The 20,561-nt window shown below is 48.0% G+C and overlaps 1 protein-coding gene across 1 annotated transcript in view; it reads left to right on the forward strand.

Moving 5' to 3' along the window:
- Positions 1 to 20,561, forward strand: part of TMEM132D (transmembrane protein 132D) — a 564,576-nt gene that overhangs the window by 488,448 nt on the left and 55,567 nt on the right. The window lies entirely within an intron of this gene.

Consider the following 20,561-nt stretch of genomic DNA (forward strand, 5'->3'; position numbering starts at 1 on the left):
ATCCCTGGCAGCTGATTCTGAGCAAACCTACAGCCAGGTGGGGATTGAACCTGTGACCTTGGACTCATTAACACTGTGCTCCAAACAGCAAGACTAATTAGCAGCACCTGCTTTCTCGGCTGTCCACTGTTAGAATTATCCTGCCAAAGTTCACTTTAATGAAATAAAAATGTGATGATGGCAGCACAGGGTGGGGGAGCCATGGCCTGGAAAAGCCTGTGCACTGCCTCAGTCACCTCAACTCACAGGATCTGCAGGAAAAGACAAAACTGCCCCACTGGGTCTCCAGGGCCAGGGCTTCTCTCGCTGACCCAGAAACCCCACACTCCCATCTGAGCTCCACAGAGCCTCGTGGTGCCTGGCTGTTTTTATTCTTTCTAATATTTTTCATTGGTTTGCATACAGTAATTCACTCATCCAGCTGCTTTTAACATGCAGCCTGCCTTATGGTGTGACAGGAATCCCTGGTTCCAGACAGTGTGTGTGGAAACTAAGCACCATCTATAAGGGTACCCCAGGAGAGGAGGGCCAACAAAGAGGGACAGGATATAAAGAGAGCACAGCCCAGAGAAGGTCGTCTGTTGGAAATGAGACTTGGTGGTCATCTGAGAAGGACTCAGTGAGGTTGTAAATGGACACCCAGGAAAGGAACTCAGGTGCTCTTCATAGGACAAGCCCTGTGCTGAATAGGAAGAAACTCAGTGACTATCATATTTACCTGAACAGCTCAAGCACTGTAGGATTGTTTTATAAAACCACATAGCCCGCTCCTGTACTAGTTTCCTGTGTACACGTCAAGGGCTTTGTGCATATGTATGTTTTACCAGGGGCACTCTCTATGTGTAAATATTGTAATATAGAAACCCTGTCATACCCCCACTTTACACTCTGTAAGGTCAAAGGGCACAAAGATGGGAGTGGTGGTGCTGTGATGGAGGCTGAATAGCCACTAACCTCAAGGTTGACATTTGTACCTACTGAGCCTCCAAGGGATAAAGATGGAAAGTCTGTTTTTTTTAAAGATTTACAGCCTCAGAAACTCTACCCCATGTGGGACAGCTACAAAGAATAGAGAGAGTGCAATGCCTCCTGGAGGAAGGTGGTCCCTTGCTACTGTGCTCACCAGCCCCACCATGGACAATTCAAAACTATAGAAGAGGTGGGCACAAGCTGGAGAGATCCCCACCAAGCCACATCCGAGAACTGAGAGGGCAGCTGGATGCAGGTAGGGCTCTACCCTCCCTCAACCCCACATGGGATAGAAAAAGTGAAGCTGCCTGCCAGGGAAAGGTGGTCCCTGGCTTCTGTGCTCATCAGCTCCACCAAGAACAATTCCAAACTTTAGAAGAGGCAGGCAGCAGTCAGGCAAGATTCCTGCAGGGTTGCACTGCAGTCCAAAGAGAAGATGAAGGACCTTAGGGAAAGGAGGGTTTTCAGTCACAGGCCAAGAAATGACTCCTGACATAGCAAGTTGCCCTCCCGCACACAGGGAGCACTTTAAGTCTGCAACTAATAAATAACATCATAAAGATAAAGAACTGTCAACAACCTATGCTGACACAATAGAAACAGCCTAACACATACCAAGAAAAACTTCCCATAAGTTGTGAAAGCAACATGCAGCTTCAAATTTTGGGTGTTGGAGGCAGGAAATAAACCTTCTCCTAAAAAGCAGAGCATATTGCAGACTCAGTGAATACCCCACAGACACAGAGGCAGAAGAAATATATTGGTGTAGAGTCATATGAACAGCTATGAGGGAAAGGTGGCAATGATGGGAGAAACAAGGGAACGCATAAATAAAGCAAATGTCCCACAGACAGAGAGAGAGGCAGAAGAAATATATCAGTGTAGAGGAACTTAAACAACTACTAAGGAAGTTTCAAAAGATGGAAGAATAAATTGATACTATAGGTAAAAGAAATGTTAAACATCAACACAAGACAAAGTGTCCAGCCAGCACAGTACTGAGATTAGCAGAAATGCATAAAAACACGATTCAGAATATCAAGACCGAAATGGCAGAAATTTCCAGCAATACTGGAGGGATAAAATAGAACAACAGAAGAAATGGAACAGAAAGTCTGTGAGACAAGTCTGAAAGACAAGGACCTCATTGGGAGTGTACTAGAAGAGAAAACAGAGAGGAGACAGAAGGAAACTGAAGAAAACATTAGAATCATGTGGGATGGCATCACAAGAAACAACATACATATGATTGGAATCCCAGAGTGCTCTGGGGGGTGGGGTGGGGGGAAGCTCTGCGGAACCTGTGGGGTAGCTCCACTCAGCCCCTTAGGGCCACTAGGAGTCAGAATCTACTCTACGGCCTTGGATTACCTGGGTCTAGTTTTCAGAGTGTTCCGTTTTGTGGAGTTAGTAGACAGAACTATTACAGAGGTTTCTTGGAGCTGTATAGAGAGAGGAAAATGTGGGAGCCCCCTAAGTATTCTGATCGTCTGGACATGAGTGGGGCAGGAAAGCTGGGCAAAGACAAAGTCAGAAATGACTGTGGAGGTTTGAGCAGCCTTGTGGCTGGGGAGCCGACCCCCAAGTCTGGAGATTGGAGGAGGAGGAACAAGTTTAAGGGTGGTTACCAGGGGTCTACCTTCACCCCTTTTTGTTTTGGAAAGAGTGAAACCAGAATGCTCCTTGGAATCTAAGATAGTGAAGCTTTGTCTCACATGCTCTGGGCATATTGTCAGGAGAAGTCAGTCCTTGGAGGAAGATAACATGCTTAGAAAGGTGAAGTATCCATAAAAGAGAGAAACCTTTCACTGAGATAGATTAACATGGTGACTGTCACAACAGGCTCAAGTCTTTTGGAGTTAGTGAAGGTGGCACAAGATAAGGCAGAGTTGAGCAAAGTATCTGAACCTTATCTTACTTTGCGTAATCCTTACCAGTTACAAAATACTCAGTGCAATAGCACATAACAACAACACAATATAGCCTTCACTCCGAGGAGCACTGGTTACAGATGGATTTAGGTCTGCCAGAAAATATATATCAGTGTGGCTGGGTCCTGATTCTCCATGGTTTGGCAGTTACACAATGTGTAATTGTATAAGGCAGTTGTGCAATGATGTGATACGGCAGTTAGGAGATGATGTGATATGTCACTTATGTAATACTCTATAATATAGCGGCCATACAGTGATGTAATATGACAGTTAAGTATTGATGTAATGTGGCAGTTATGTGATGCTGTCACATGTTAATTATGTAAGGGTACAGTACAGGACTTACGTAATGCTGTAACATAGCAGTTAAGTAATGATGTTAGATGTCAGTCATAGGATAATAACATATGTCCGTTATCTAATGGTGTGATATGGCACTTATGTGGTGGTGCAATATGTTAATTATGTAGTGATACAATATAGGAAGTATGTAATGATGTAATATGGCAGTTAAGTAATGATGTTGGATGTCAGTCATATAATGGTGATAAATGCCATTTATCTGATGTATTATGGCACTTATGTGATGATGTGACATTAAGGATGTAGTGATGTAATATGGCCATTATATATGATAAGGAAGTTATATAAAGATGCAATATGACAGTTAACATTAACGATATAAGCCGACCATCACATAATGATACCGTTCCCATGATATGAGCTGACGTTACGCAGCCCTGAGCCTATGTGAGGAGGTTGGGAAGGGATGCAGTGTCCTCCCTCTGGTCACAACCATCACTTGATGTTGAGGAGTTTCCCTGGGGTGTGGCCTGCAGTCCCTTTTCTCCTACCAGACATAAGAGAGAGAAATGAGAAAGAGGGATGGTCCAAATCCACCAGCTACTCCATGGGAGAGGATGGATGGGTAGTCTCCTTCCATGTGATTGACAGCCTCTGAAAATCTGCTGGAGGGTCGCCTGTGAGTCAGTCTGACTTGACGACACACAGCCACCACTGTACTACCAAGGACCAGGGTCCCTGCACCAAGAAGCTCTTCACCCCAGGGGAGAACTGATACCAAGCACACACGGAGTTCTCCCAGGGATGCTGGGTCCCAGACACTGAAGGGAGACAAGGGCCTGCTTCCCAAACAGTGAGACAGAGATAAACATCCTCTATGCAGCCAGCACCCTAACTGCTAGTCTCCTAAACCATGAGAGGAGAGATCCCTGAATGGAATTTCTTTTACAGCAGCACTAGAGAACTAAGACAGTCCTGGTGACACTGTGCTTAAGTGCTCACTGATAGCCCATACGTTAGTGGTTCAGACCCACCAGCTACTCTGTAGAAGAAAGCTCTAGGGCTCTGCTTGTGTAAAGGTGGCAGCCTTGGAAAGCCTACGAGACACTTCTGCTCTGTACCCCACAATCACTGTGAATTGAAATCGATGTGATGACAGTGAGTGTGGCTTTTCTTTGTCTGTCTTTGGATGTCCAGTGGTCGGCAGGCGGGCAGTGGAGTGTGTGATCTTAGACCTCCTCGAGGAGGTGGTCAGAGTAGAGCGGTGCACTTGGAAGTTGTAAGAGCACCAATAGCGTGGCCTGGACAGGGTCATCTGGCAGGACTCTATCAAGGGCCTGCCCGCTCCAACCAGCAGATGTCCAGGACACAGGACTGCTTCACTGTATTCCTCTCCACTTCCCCCCAGTGTGAGGGACATCAGTGTCCATGAACTTCTGAAGGAGGGTTAGCAAATCCTTTCCCTTCTGTTATGCCTCTATGACCTCCAGCAGCTCTCCCTCGATGTGGCCTCACATAAGCCTGCCCTGCTGGCCACACCCGTGAATGACAGACTCCTTGAGCTACAGAGCAGGAGGGACTGACTGGGCAATAGCATGCCTTCAGCTGGAAGAATAACAGATACTGAGGGGGTGCCGCCCAGAGACCACCGCCCCCTCCAGTGACCATGAAGCTGACTTTGACTTACAAGGCCCCATATATATTAGGGAATGTGACCTTCAGAAGTAGATTGCCAGACCTTTCTTCGGAGGTGCTTTTGGTGGACTGGAACCTCCAACCTTCCGGTAATAGCCTAGTGTGTTAACTACTTGTACCACTTTGGGAAGAAGCAAATCCACTGCCAAAGAATTAACATTAACTCACAACAAGGCTATGGGACGGTGTGGAAGAGCCCGGAATGGTGGGGCCAACCCCCGGCATAGAATTACCTCATGGGCAGGACTGTCCAGAGGCTAGAACTACCCCATTGGGTAGGACGGTTCAGAATGTTTCCACGGCTCTAACCTTCAGAGAAGCAGGCTGCCTCGTCTTTCTCTCATGGAGTGGCTAATAGGTTTGAACCACTGACCTTTCACATGGCAGTCCAGTCGTGGCCACTGTGCCACCAGAGTCCCTTCCCCAAGCGTGGTGCCCTCCAGCAGGGATGGTGGAACAAGGAAAGTGCCCCACGGTCAGTGGGTGAGCTGAAGTCCTACTTGGCTGTTCCCTGCCTGCCTCCCAGAGCCCTTTCCATCACCTCCCTCCTCTCCCTCATCAGTGTGGGCTGCAGACATGCAAATTTGTTCTTGCATTAGCAGAAGAAAAACATAATTAAGAAGTTGTGTGATAAGGGAAGTGGTGAAACACATTTAATGTATTCCAAGGCCAAGCCACAAATGCCTTTTGGACTCTCTGTGACTCGGGATTAGCCAGACCGCTGCCCTTCAGTGTGGACCATCAAGACTGGCCCCAGACCCCCCACCCCAAGTCGGAACCCCCCACTCTCGGGTCAGCAGAGGCCTGACAGCCCCATGCAGTGTCCCTGGTGTGTTGGGTTCAGCCCAGACCCACTTGCCGTCCACCTGCGCAGGGCCCGCAGCCTGAGGCGGCCCTTTGATGTGGATTAATTCTGCATGTCCTCGCCGTTCTGGTCGAATTAGTTCCTCTGTGTCCTGTGCCACCGAGCGATAGACTCCGCAGCCTGCGGAGATCTGAGTGCCTTTGACGATTGGACACGCGTGTTTCTGCCACGGTGGAGAGACGCCAGGCAACCCAGAGAGTTAAGAGCTGATGGCAAATTCTCCCCCCAGCCCCCGTTTCAAAGAGCAAATATGCCATGATTTCAGGAGGACTCCATCAGCTGACTTGAAGGAAACATTCACGCTGTTACATGATGTCGGAGTCAGGGTGGGTGGGTGACAGGAATGAAACTTGGGCTTCCCCAGAGACTTGTCCCGACAGCAGGAGTCAGTCTCTGAGATGTCTTGGGAGCACTCGCTGTGGTTTTTGTCGTTCTGAGATCTCTGTCATCAAGAGAGGCCATGACTCACTGGACATGGTATTTGGACACAAAGTGTTACTGCTTTGAACAGTACCTTGTAAGCAAAGCCTAGAACTTGGGTTTTTTTTAGATTGTAGCCAAGATTGTTGGGATCTGGGAGTGTCTGCAGCCTGGCAGGCTCATTGTGTCTCTCTCTCTCTCTCTCACACACACACACACACACACACACACACACTCTCTCTCTCTCTCTCTCTCTCTCTCTCTCTCTCTCTCTCTTTGCTCAAGTGTGCTGTCAGTGTGGCACCCAAATCTCCCACATAGATGGTGGAATTCTGTGACTGGCTGCACACTTCAGCCTCTCCCCGGAGGGGGCATCTCCCGGGTGAGACCTTCCGTAAGCTCCGTCCTCCCCACCCTGTGTGAGTTCATCCTCTGCCCAGTGCTGCCCAGCCAGCGATTCCAAGGCAGCAGCCTGTCTGTCCTCCCTGCGGGGTCCTGAGCCGTCCAGCCTGGCCCTCACAGTCAGTCAGGCAAGCCCCGTGGAGCCCTCTCTGCTGTGGAAATCCCACATTAGAATCGCTAATCTGAAGGATAAAATTGGCTTAAAGTCTTAAAGATATTAATATGCCTTTGTCTTGTGAATCGGCAGGAGGAGAGGCAGTCTGGGAAGTGGGGGCTCGGGTTAATCTAGACCCCTCTCCTAGCTGGTGCCACCGAGTGGGATTATGGCGTGGTGGAGTACAGTTTGAGGACACACACACACTTGAGGCTCTTGCATTGCTGTTCTCATTCAGAACATTTCCTCTGCTGACTGTTGTCGTCTGATGTCTCCCGTAGCAGTTAATGCAAGAAGTCAAACTGCCCACAGGCCCCCTCCCTGGGGGATGTGGAGAACGTGAGGTGGGTGGCTTCAGAAGGTGCTAGTGCACAGGACCAGAACTAGGCTCTCTCCACGCCTAGCAAAATTTCTCCCAGAGGGGATTTTGGTAATGCTGGCTAATCAGCTTAAGGAGTTAATTAAACAGCTGTCACTTAGCTTCTTAATTCTGAAACTTGAAGCTAAATAAGATTTGAAGTTCGTTATGCACAGCTCGGAAGGGCCTTTGTGGTGAGGGAGGTTTCCTCGGGTGGCTCAGGATAACGGAACGGCCCTCCTTGCCAGACAGCCGAGGCCAAACCACAGGCAGGAGTAGGGAACCTGGGGAAATACCTCTGGGGAGGGCACAGGCCGCAAGCAAGTTTTCACAGCCTCCTCCTCATCATGCTGGAAGGGATCTGAGGGCATTACTGTCCATTGCTATTGTACTCATAGGCAGAGCCCGTGATTAGGGTCATAGCAAAATGTGTCCCAGGCACACACTCCAGAGGCTTCATATAAAAATACACAAGAACCTTGAACAGAAGCTCCTTGCATGGAGCTGTCCTTATACTGAACAGCAGTGCAGCTGGACTGATAAAGAATGCTGACCAGGAACATCAAACTCCATCAAAGAGCACTCTCTGTGACTTAAACTGATAATAGCTTTTTGTCTGAAGCATGGAGAGCTTGAAGGGACAGACGTGACCTCGGGTGACGTGTGTCCACCACCCAGCCGGCAGAGGAAGGTGGGCAGAGTCCTCCCATCAAGACTTAGATCTTGGTGCGCTGTTTCCATGGAGGTTTGGACAATGTTTGATTAGTCTTCCGTTTTCAAGGGGTTTCTACTGCGTCAGTTCCTGTCCACAGTTGTCATTGTTAGTTGCTGTGAAATGTGCTCCCAACTCTAGTGATTTTGAGTATGGACACGGCTCCTTTTCTTGTGCTTCTCAGAGATGTCAGCTTTTCACAAATAGTCTTCGGGCCACTGTGTACCAGGCAAGTCATTCGGTGCCATTTCCCCAACAGAATATAATCACTTCATGTCTCTGGGACCCATTTTTGTTATTCTATGTTTAAATATAACTTTTATTTATATTTCAATAAATTTAAATTACATTTTTTATTATATTGAAATAAACTTTTCATCATGCTGTTGCAGAGTTAATAGACTGCACTGTAGTGGAAGCATCTCTTTTAACTGCTCTGGGGAAACAAAAGAGGACTCACTTTACTTCAGTACTCACTTTATCACAGTTGTCTGATCCCTCACTATCCACCAGGTCTCTCTGTTACAAAGAATGAAAACAGTCAGCCTTGTACATGTGGCCACTGTATCCATCCCTCACCTGGAGGGTGTATCTCGTGTCCTCTGATCCTCTACTGTCCCAGTCATGATTGCTTTCTTGAGCCCTTGGCCTTTCTTGGTGACATAAGCTGACATTTGCCACCCTTTCTTCTCAGGAGCATTCTGGTTGTGGTTCTTGAAGACTTAGAAGTTCCTTCTTTGGCAGACCACAGAATATTCAAGTATTGAGTACCACAGTTGAAAAGCATTGGTTCATTTCGCTCTTCCTTTTTCTTGTCCTCATGCATCTGAGAAGATTGATAAGGCCTTGACTTGGGTCAGGTTCACCTTTAGTCATTGAAGTGACATTTTAAGGAAAAGATGCACTGGAGAAACCCTAATCACTACCAGAGTGAGGAAGAGCAGGCATTTCCTCTCCTTTGTTCTTGCTTTTATTTCCCCCAGGTTCTTGCTTTTTTTTGGTGGTGGGGGGAGGTGTTTATTAAAGCAAAGCCTGTGTCTACTATAGGGAAGCATCCAAATTCTATCCAGTCCCTAAGTTTAGAGAGACTAGAGAAGAGGAACCCCAGTGAGGAGAACCACAGGGAATCTTGAGAGCCCAGAGAAGATGGACAGAATTTAAGATTGTGATGAAGGGGTATTTTGGAAGGAAGAAAAAACAAAGGTAATTAGTAATGGCAGGGTACACAAATGATAATGATACAAAGAAAAAAATCTGTACCATCACTCAGCGCCACAGCCGTGATTCCCACGTGAGGGTGCTTGGTCTCCAGAGGACACCTAGGCAATGTCAGTGACAGTTTGGGTTGTCACACCTGGGAGAGCTCCACTGGGCCCTCGTGGAGGAAGTCCAGGGATGCCGCTGGACATCGCACAATTCCCAGAACAGCCAGAAGTCTGCAGCCAGAACCACAGTCACTGGGTAGTAGAGAATTACCCAGCCCTGAATGCCAGTTGTGTCTAGGCTGAGCAAGCCTGCTCTAGCAGGGACATTTGTATGAGGTTAATAGACATATTACTGGCTTCTGGCTTACAGATTCAAGCTTTGCACAAAGCATGGAGATTTAATTCTGTCTCAGGCACATTATAGATGTTATCAACTTTGAGAGGATAAAAATGAACATTGGAGATGAGAAAAGTCAGGGGTTAACACGGGAGATGAGAGCTGAAAGGAATGATAGCAGCACTAATATTCTCATCTTACAAATGAGGTTCTATCAGTTGTCTTCTTCTGAATAAGAAAATGCCAAAATGAATTGATGTGATACAGCAAAGCCATTGAAGCCTAGTCAGCGCACGTTGCGTGTGGCTCGCAGCTGTCTGTGGAGGCTTGTGAGGTGCTGGGAAGGTTTCCATGAAAGTCTGGACCAAGACAGACTGGGGGAAAGGCCTCCAAAGCCAACCATTGAAAACCTTGTGTAGTCAGTGAGCAGTCACGCAGAAGGCACAGGACCAGGCTGCATTGTTTCATTGTGCAATTGGCAGCAATACTGTTCTTATCTTAGAAATGGAGGGTTTACCAATTACCTACTGCACCTGACCCACACCATGGTCTTTGTAATTACTTGCTATGCGTCAGAAAGCTGGACAATGACTAAGGATGATAGAAGAAGAATCGATGCCTTTGAGCTTGGTGCTGGAGAAGAGTATTGAACATGCCATGGACTGCTAAAAGAACAAACATATCTGTCCTGAAGAGGGTGAAACCAGGCTGCTCCTTGGAGGAAAGGATTTTGAAGCTCCATCTGACATACTTTGGACATGTTGCAAGGAGGGACCAGTCATTGGAGAGGGACATCATGCTTGGGAAAGTGGAGGGACAGCACAGAAGAGGAAGACCCTTGGTAAGATTAATTGACTCAGTAACTAGGGTAATGGGGGTAGGTGTATTAGAGACAATGACGTTGGCTCAAGATAGGGCAGGGTGAAGAGCTGTTTTACGTAGGGTTGCTGTGAGTTGCAGGTGACTCAACGACACGTAACAACACTACCACATAAGAAATCGACCAAAATGCAGCAGCATAATGCAGCGACAGTCACATCTTGTGCTTTTTCATCATGGTCATAAGGCTTGACAGAGCTCAGGTAGGAGGGTATTTATTTGGTCAGGGTCCTCTGGGCCCTTCAAGCAAGATAGCAGCTGGAGAGTCCTTTGAAGGAGGTCTCCTCCCGTTCACACCATGGAGGGCAAGGCTAGTTTTCAGCTGGAACTGGTTACCACTTCATAGATGTGTGGCCTCCCCACCTGGCCTGGGCTTCCTCTCAACCTGGCATCTGTTCCAAGAGCACAGGGTGGGTTATCATTGGAACTTTCTAGACTGTGCCACAGAGAGAATTTCAGAAGTATGGTCATAGACAGATATCATACGCTGTAGATACATGGGAAAACTTCCCCCAAAAGATGTAGAAGAGCTGAAAATTATGGCTTGTGGGGAACAAAAATGACAGAGTGAGAATGGTGAAGGGATGACTGACTTTGGCATTTTATCACAAAGCCTTTTATAATTGTAATATGTTATAATAAACTGTTGATTACTAAAAAAAGGGGGAAAGCCTGAAAATAAATTAAAAAGACCCTCATTATCATCAAATCATAACTGACCTGCCAATGGGTTTTCAGAGACTATAAATCCCATGGAAGAAGTTGCCCATCTTTCTCCCAAGGACCAGCTGATGGATTTGAACTACCCACCTTTGGGTTGGCAGCACAACTCCTTGCCAGGAGGTGTCTAGGGCTCCCTGTTACCTTGATTGGATTTTAAAATTTACAAAAATGAAAGGTATCTTGCATTTGGCTTGTGTTTCAGTGGCTTTGAGAAGCCGGCCTGGCTGGTGAAGGCAGGTATGTCTTCTGCTTGTTATTACTGAGGGAGGTCTGGCGTGCGTCCACCGTGGTGAAGCTGTCTGCTCCACACTGTCTCCACGATCATTGGTGTTTAGCAATTGTGTCCCCACCCACACCAGAAGGTGTCCATCGTTGCCCCTGACCCTCCACCAAACATGACGTCCTTCTCTAGCCACGGAAGCCTCACCATTCTCACTGCTAAGGGATGTTCTTGTAGTAGTTCCCCCCGCAGACTGACTTGGCCGTGGTTTGTTCAGTAGTCTATGCTGTCTGCAGGATAGTCAATCTTCTAGGCCAGCACTCCTTTGTTATTGTTGTTTGGTGTTTTTAGAATGCATCAGCTCTTCTGTCTTTTTCTTTCTTTCCTCCTTTGTCCACATGCCCAGAGGCAATTGACAAGACCCTGGCTTGAGTCAGGTATACCATGGCCCTCAAAGTGACTGCTTTGTAACACTTAAAAGGCCTCTTTTGTAATGTATTTGCTCAATGCAATCTGCTGTTTGATTTCTTGACTGCTGCTTCTGTGGACCTGCCTGCTGTAGGCACTGCAATCTAACATCTGTCTGTTCCCCCGTGGGTGGAAGAATAATTGTATTTTTCCTGGAGAGGCTGCTAAAAAAAAATGAATGAATGAATGAATGAATGAAAGAAAATCCTTCTCATCCCATGTCTGAGCCATTAAACCCAGGGGCCGAAGTGCAGGCAGGCCCCATGTTAGAAAGGTCTAACTCACAGCATGTTGTTGTTAGGTGTCGGCAACCACAATGGAAAATGACCAGAGGAATAACAGACCTGCACCTTGCCCTCTTCTGCACCGTCCTTGCCATATTTGATACACTCAAACCCATGTAGCAGTCGCCGTGTCAATTTCTCATCTCATCAGTGTGTTTCCTCTCTTTCTCTGACCTTCTTCTTTTCCCAACATGATACTCTTTTTCCAAAGACTAGTTGTCACTCTGGAGACTAAGGTGTGCCTGAATCCAAGCCACGGTCTTCACAATTCCTTGCTATGCATCAGAAAGCTGGACAATGACTAGGCATGGTAGAAGGAAAATTGAGGCTTTTGAGCTGTGGAGCTGGAGAAGAGTATAGATTGCTAGAAGAACAAACAGGTTCACCTGAGAGAGGATGAATTTAGGCTGCTCCTTGGAGTCAAGGATTCTGAAGCTTCGTCTGACATACTTTGGGCGTGTTGCAAGGAGGGGCCAGTCCTTGGAGAGGGATGTCATGCTTGGGAGGGTGGAGGGACAGCACAGGAGAGGAAGACCCTCGATGAGATGGATTGACTCAGTGTCTAAGTGTATCAGAGATGATAAGGTTGGCTCAGGATAGAGCAGGGTTCAGAGCTATTGGACATAGGGTCACTATGAGTCACAAGTAACTCAATGACACATAACCACAACACCAGTTCCTCCTGAAACTATACCCAAAGTACGAGAGGCAAAGTTTTACATCTTTTAAGAAGTACTCTGTCTGAACTTCCTTCAGGACAGATTGGTTTGTTCTTTTGGTGCAGTCCACGGGATGTTCAGCACTCTTCACCGACACTACAGCAATTCAAAGGCATCAATTCTTTTATCATCCTTTATTGTACAACTTTCAGATGCAGAGGAAGCAACTGGACATATCATGACAAGTTCAAGCCAGCTGGTACTTAACCTTTGTTGTTATTGTGTGCCGTCAAGTTGGAACCGACCCACAGCTAACCTTCTAGTGGGTTTGCAGAGGCTTTAAATCACACAAGGAGAGATTGTCGATCTTTCTTCCAAGGAGCAGGTGGTAGATTCAAACCTTGTGCCTTGGGGCTGGCCGTGTAACTTTTTACTACTAGGCTCCTAGAGCTCCCTGCCACTTACCTTTCATATTACCTACGTTGGCTCTCACCTTCTTTTTTTTTAATTTTATTTTTATTTTATTATTTTGTGTGTGTGTACCGTCAAATCAGATCTGACTGGTACAGGAGGAGATTGTCTCACCTTCCCCGGCAGAGCATCTGGTGGATTTGAACCCTGCTTCTCTGGGATTGCAATGCAGCTTCTTGCCACTAGGCCATAGCTCTCACCTTCTAAAGTGATTACATAAGGCTTTGAACCAGTTCTAACCAGTTAATTCAGGATCAATGAAGCAAAAATCAGAACAGACTTCAGATTTTTAGTGTGAGCTGAAGCAGGATGATAACCAGAACAGGAAAAAAAAAAATGGCAGTCCAAAGGGAGACTGGAGACGGCTCAGCTTTCTGGGCCCTGAGGTGGGGAAACTGGAATGTTGGAAGGCCTGTGAAGGGTGACACGCATTCAGAGCACCATGGTGAGCCTCCATCTTTGAGCCGAGCACCACTGTTTCCAACTCTGCCTGTCAAGAGATTGGTTGCTACATATTAGGCACACTGTCCGTGTTTCTGCTAAGAGGGAGATCCCATTTCCAGCAGGGCATTGACTATAATTTTTCCCATTCAAGCTGTCCTTTCCAGCTCGTCCACATCTTAAAAATTTCAGTCCATTCCAGTTTCTCTTCATTGGCCGTACTTGACTCCAGAACTAGTTCAAAGCACTGGATTGAATGGAACCCTGCTCACAACAACTTCCTCGTCACAGTCACCTCCACTTTCTGCACGTGCAGCTCTGAAATCACTGAAATGCCTTTGAACCTTCTCTTGCACTAAAGTAAGGCTGAATCAGAACTGCAAGAGTCTGCTCCCACTGACCTACAAATTCAACTTGAAGCCACACTCGGGAACACATCTCATTCATAACTCGGGGACAGCCTGTACTTTTAAAAGCAGCATGGTTTATAAATGTGTTGCCACGCAGGTGCCAAAGAGACTGATGCTTCCCCACTCGTTAAAAGGAGCAGACAGGTTATTTATAGCGATGCTGCATTATTGCTAATGAGATCCAGTATTTCTCTGGTCATCTGATAGCTCTTCCATTTAATGTGTGCACATGAGACGCTCATAGCCCATCATCACTGCGGCTCTCGCTATTCATTACGGAGCGAAGGCCTGGGATGAAAGACTCCACCACATAAGGAAAGGACAAGGACGGGGCAATGCATCATTATTCTATTTGTTAGGTTATTGATCTTTGTTGGGAAATGAATTGGAAAAGATTTAAGGGATCGGCCCCCAGCTAAGAAAAGCACTCAGGAAGCACTTGGCTGCCGAGGGAAGCCAGGTCTCCTGCAGGCTTGGCTGACTGTGTCATGCTCACTAAGACAACAGTCAGGGCTGCTGTCAGCAGAGGGGAGCCAGGCCCCCAGCCACGAGCCAACGTGGATGGTCATCCTTGACCAATGAGGCTTGGCTTGAGGGAGCAGCTTAGAATTCACCAAACAGCTTTTGCTGTTGTTCTTGTAGATGGAAGGCACTGCTGTGTATTAATCAGGATGTCCTTTTGCTAGTGGCTGTTGTGCTGCCCACAGCTCAGAGACTTTTTATCCAGTGGAAGGACATTTTGCCCAGGCTTCACACTTGCTGAGCCAACCCTGCAGCCATTGTGTTCATCCATCTCACCTAGTGTGTCTGTCTCTCTGCAGAAGTAAAACCAATAATCTCATAGAGGAAGAGGAGGCAGAGAGAAATAGTCCAGGGAAATGGGTCACCTGCTGAGTAGAGGCTCACAGCCCTGAGTCTGTGCGTCAGATCTGAGGACAGGGTGTCTGGAAAGGATCAGGGGTTCACGTAGTTTGTAGTGGATAGTGAACAGGGGAGACAGCGACCACTGGCTTTGGAGACTGAATGCTTCAAAGGTTGATGGATCCAAGGTCAGGTTCTTAGGAGTGAACATTGCAAGGTCAAATCTAGGGGTCATGACACAGATGCAAGGAAAGCCAAAAACCATCTTTATATTGGAGTTTGTGGGTAAGTCCGTGCGGGCCACAGGCCTGAGGACACGTCCCTCATTAGATCAGGCAGATCGTATCTTCACAGATCGCCCGACTCCTGCTTCACAGCTACCAGAGAGGTGAGCCTTTACTCACCTTACTGACTGGGCACTACTGATCAGGGCCACGCTGGCACTCACTATCACATTGTCCCCTCCCTGCTCATGCTGCAGGTGGCCCTTTGGTGTCAAGCCTGTTGGCCTGGCTTTGTTGTCTCTGGGGCTGGGCCTGGGCATTTGATGGCTTTTCCTTATGCTATTTCCAGGCCTGAGTCACCCTCCCTGCAGGCTCTGGCCCCCCATTCCTCCTCTGGCTGGGTCTGGTTTCTAGGGCACAGACACGTTCCCTGGCCCTCTACTTCAGGGGCTTGCCCTTTGCTTGTTGTGGGGACCCAGAGTGTCTCAGTGTGGCATTTACACCTGGGGAGTGTGTGCCAGCAGTGGAAATGGGAGCCCTAAACTGACCCAACGACATCAGCTAATCCTACGAGTGATGCCTGGCAGCTGGGCAGATTACTCAGTAAGCAGCTTCGTCCTTGGCCAAAGGAGCCCTAACCAGAAGATCAATGCTTCGAATCTACCAGTTGCTCTATGGGGAGAGAATGGGGTCGTGACCTCCCATAAAGACTCACAGCCTCTGAAGCCTGGGGGAGAATCGCCGGGAGTCAGCATCAAGTTGACAGCAGTGTGTATTGGTCTGGCCTTTGCCCGGGACTGTACATTTGAAAAGAGGCTTTGATGCCGTTGGAAGAGGCTGTGGTTTGGAAGGAAGACAGATGCAGCCAAACCTGGAAGGAGAACCTTTGGAGTGGTGGAAGGTGTGACCCTGCCCGCTGCAGGTTCATGAGGAAGCACAAGTAGGCCGTGCCCACCTTGCTGACTGGACATCGGACACTGCCTCTTGGCCCATGGCTGCAGCCTCCACAACACCCACTCGGTGGTCTTTCTCTTCCACTCTCTTGTGCCTCCTCTTCTTCTTTCCCCTCAGCCTCTGCCTCAGAGACACCTCAAACTCAGGCCGCATCTCATTTGCAGTTGTGAAAACTGAGATAGGTAATTAGGAAAGATACAACATCTGCACCTCAGCCATGGACTTGCAAATGAAACCTTACAACCAGCCCCCTGCCTGGACAGCTTTGTATGGATTAGGAATCATTGTCAAGAAAAGGGACCCCTGCTTGTTAGCTTGAGCTGCTAAAATAGGGATTTATTGGAAGAATATAAACTAACTCTTCCAGCAGTCTGTGACCTACTTTGGACATGTGATCAGGAGGGACCAGCCGCTGGAGAAGGACATTATACTTGCTAAAGTAGAGGGCCAGCTAACAAGGGGGGGACCCTCAGTGAGATGGCCTGGCACACTGGCGGAGGGAATAAGCCCAGCAGAGATGGAGGTGGGGCAGGTTTCGTGTGTAGGCCACAGGGTTGCTGTGAGCATGTGGACATGACAGCATCTAACAACAGCAGTAACAACACAGTGTACCTGACAACAACAGCAGCAACACTTAGGGCTCCAGGGTTGCCTTGATGCTGTGTTAATTTTTGCAAGAAAATGACTGATGCATCTCAACTACATTCATTTTTATTTCTTCCAATTTTCCTCAATGATTTTAATTGCTACTAATTCCTTCAGAACCAGTGTCAAAAAAAAAAGCACACGATCTCCAGATACATTGTTATCTGTGTAAGGAGAGGAGAGTGGGAACCAACCTGTTGGGTGTTTTGTTGTTTAGGGTTTTTTTTAATGAGAAATAAAACCAAAGCCAAACCCACTGCCATCAAACTGATTCAGCTCCCAGGGACCCGGCAGGACAGAGGAGAACTGACCCGCAGGGTTTCCAGGGCCGTGACCCTTACAGAGCAGCTGCCTCATCTCTCCCCACAGAATTGCTGCTAACAGTTTCCAAACACAAGCCCAGTCCCTGCCATCAGGTTCATTCCAACTCATGGGGACCCTGGTGAACAGAGCGGAACTGCCCCTTAGGGCTCTGACGCTCAAGGAGGCGCTCTTGTGGAGCAGTGCGCAGGGAGGTGCACTGTGAACCCGAAGGCAGCGCCTCTCTGACAGTTCTAAGTAACCAGCGCTCCATGGGACAAAGATGAACCATCTCAAATGTGATTTCCAACCTCCCAGAAACCCACTGGAGGGTCAGCTACATATGTACCCATTGGTGTACAGTAATTATCCCCATGATGAAAACGAAGACGTTCCTCCAGCTTGTCATCAGGCCCTTGAACTTGGGACTTGCCCCCCTTACAACATCCTGAGTCATTTCCTTGAGATCAGTCTCTTATTTACATACTTCTTCCTCGCCTCTCTTCTGCTGATTCTTCTTTTCCAAGCACGATGTCCTGAGGACTCTTAGTAACATAAACAAAAGTATGTGAGATTCTATCTCACCATCTCAGCCTCCTGGGATTGCCCTTTGCTGCCCTCACTCCAGAATGAGATCTGATACGATGACATAAAGGAGAGGAAGACCCTCAAGGAAATGCATTAACTCAGTGCCTCTGACTGACACAATTGGAGATTGTGAGAATGGAGGAAGATGGGGAGTGGGTTAAACTGTTAGACAAAGGGATTGCTAAGGACCAGAGTCAATGCATAGACCCCCAGTGACACAGCACGATGTGCATTGATATGTAAGCCCCACTAATTTTGTTTCTCTGGAGAACCCAGCCTAAGGCACACTTGGAACAAGGACAATCTCCGTCTGCATCCACCCACCTCCTGTAAATGCAAAAGTATACAGGAGAAGGTGGCTGACGTCAAGAACCGGGGGACATACCAAGGTGGGGTGGGGAGTTACCCAGACGACACCTCAGCTGCTGGTGCCCAGCCAGATCCTACTGGGCGGGAGGACTCGTGCAATTCCGGGGAGAGTGCTTTGTAGACCTGTGGGCGTGCAGCTGCTTCCAGCTGCTTTACCGTTCTCACCACCTTAACCGAACGCCCCAGGACCTCAGAACCTTTAGGGGTTGCTTCTTGAGCCAAGTGCTTCACGATTCCTTCTTTTTACGAGGTGTAAATACCTTCTCCCTACCTTTACATAATTTGTTTTTGGCCACTTCTGTGCTATGGGACCTCATAGTCCCATGTCTTCCTAAGGTAAAGAGTATCTCCCCACCCTTACACGACGTGTTATTGGCCACCATTGCTCCAGCGCCACAAGCAGTTGAGGATCAGACTGCTACGATCAACAGGATTGTCAGTGGCTCCTTTCAGAAGTAGATTGCCAGGCCTTTTTTCTCAATCTCTCTTCACCTAAAAGCTCCTTTGAAGCTCATGCAGTGTCCTGCTGTTTGAAGTAACACACAAGCCTCCACTGACAGATGGGTGGTAGCTGCACATGACAGACATCCGCTGGAATCAAACCTAGGTTGCCTGCTTGGAAGGCAAGAGTTTTACCACAGACCCAGCACGGCCCACTACAAAGTGTGACTCCTGACATACCTCAGAGAGGCCTCAGGTTAGGTCCCAGCACACTCCCAAAGAGCAGATAAAGCATTTGAGCAAGTGGCAACAATATTTCAGTTTCCCAGTGCAGGTTGTGTTTACAGTTCATTGAAGCCCATTGAGGGAGTTCAGGTGGCTTAGTCTGCAGAGAGTTGCAATGCCAGTGTGAAAGCTGTCCGACCCGTGGCTCCATGGGAGAAAGACGGGCAGTCTCCTCTTGTGTGATTTACAGCCTCCGAAACTCAGTGGAGGGCCTGCTTTAATCAGCTCTCACTCTCCAGCAGTGAGTTAGAATGAGTGAGTCTAGCAGTGCTCTGGTGGCCTGGTGGGTGAAGAGTTGAGCTGCCAACCCAAAGGCAGGTGGTTGGAGTTCAGCTGCTACTTAGGAGAAAGACTGGCTGTCTCCCCCTGTGGGATTTTTAGCCTTTGAAAACCCGCTGGAAGGTGAGCTATGGGCTGGTTCCAACACCAGAGTTGGATAGTCTGTTACAGAGCAGTGGCATTATGGGAAAGTTTGAATCTTTCATGAAGGACCCAAATGGGACATGGACCGGAAGTGAGGACACAGACCGGAAGTAAGGACTTGCTGTAGGAGAGTGCTTCAAGGGGCTTGCTCCACGCCAGGTTGCTATAGACTTAACAGCACAGTATCTGTGAATCAAAACAGGGTGAGGTCTGCCTGTAGTTCCTTTTCATCCAAACCCTTTGGAGGAGTAGGGTCATGGGTTTGACTTTTTGGCCTTTTTTTTTTTAAACTTTCCCAGGAGGATCAGAGAGACACATCACTTCCCATCATACCAACAGATGCCTCAGCTCCTTCATTCTTCTGTGTTTTTACTCAAATAAAATCTAGTCAGTAGGTTTGTTACATAGAAGATGAAAAGAGCAAAATGTGCATGATGCCTGGGCAGTGGGCGTTTGGGGGTCTCTGTGCACCGACAGTGGAGGTATGCTCAATAAAATCCAGGAGCCTTCCATCCTGGAGATGTGCCTTTTAGAGTTAAAATAGGAAAGAAGGGGGGTGCCTCACCTCTAAAGGCTAAATAAACGTACTAGTTCTAAGATGAACCTCATCCTGAAAAGGAAAAATACGAGATCTTGCGTGAAGCACATAAAGTTGCCATAAGGAAATGGTTACGTAAGTTTAGGGTGATAAACTGCGTTCCTTCTGGCAGCTGCTAGCAGGCACTGCGGATTTTGCATGAAAATGTAATTAACAGGGATCTGTGCAAATCCAGCTCTGAAAGTGAGGGCGACTTCCCAGCAGCTCCTCCACACATTGGGGTTTGGTGGTGGTCCAACAGCAAACTATAGGGCAGAGTAGAGCTGTCCTGTAGGGGGTCCCAGGCTGCCAGCCCCTATGGAGGAAGATTCCTCATCCCCTCCCACAGAGCGGCCAGTGGATTCGAACCTCTGACCCAGAGTAGCCTAGTGTTACCCTTTCACCACCTGGACTTCTAAGAATGGGCTGATCAGACCAACCACACTCACTGTCGCCAAGTGCATTCCGGCTCAGTGCGGTCCTCCATCTGATGAGGGAAGACTGCCCATCCTTCCTTCCCCCTACGAGCTGCTGTGGGTTCCAGCCACTGACCTTTTGCTTAGCAGAGCAACACATAAACACACTGCACCACCAGGGCTCCTGGGATGAGTCAGTGCACATACACTGGAGACTCACCACAGCATTCTGGGAAAGCCCTGCAGGGACACACAGGGCCCAGGAGGTGCAAGCAGTTTACATGCAAGTCCGCCCAGAGGAACCTTGGTGGGAAGGCCTGGCATTGCCCTGAACACAGCCCCTGAATGGAGCACATTGCTCACTGACACAGGCTTCAGAGCATGCAACAGTGTGGATATGGACAGGAGGATCGGGCCTAGATCTTAAAGACTTTATATTGAACACCATGGATGGCTCTGTGGCTTTTAGGTGCCTTTTCGCACAGGGTCTGTCTGCCTTTTTTATAAGACACAGCTCACGGACTAGGAACAGGAACCCATTCCTCTATGGCTTCACTGACTTCAAAGGA

This window comes from Elephantulus edwardii, unplaced genomic scaffold (genome assembly GCF_000299155.1).
Source record: "Elephantulus edwardii isolate Elephantulus edwardi_28Jun2011 unplaced genomic scaffold, EleEdw1.0 scaffold00148, whole genome shotgun sequence".
Classification (NCBI taxonomy): Eukaryota; Metazoa; Chordata; class Mammalia; order Macroscelidea; family Macroscelididae; genus Elephantulus; species Elephantulus edwardii.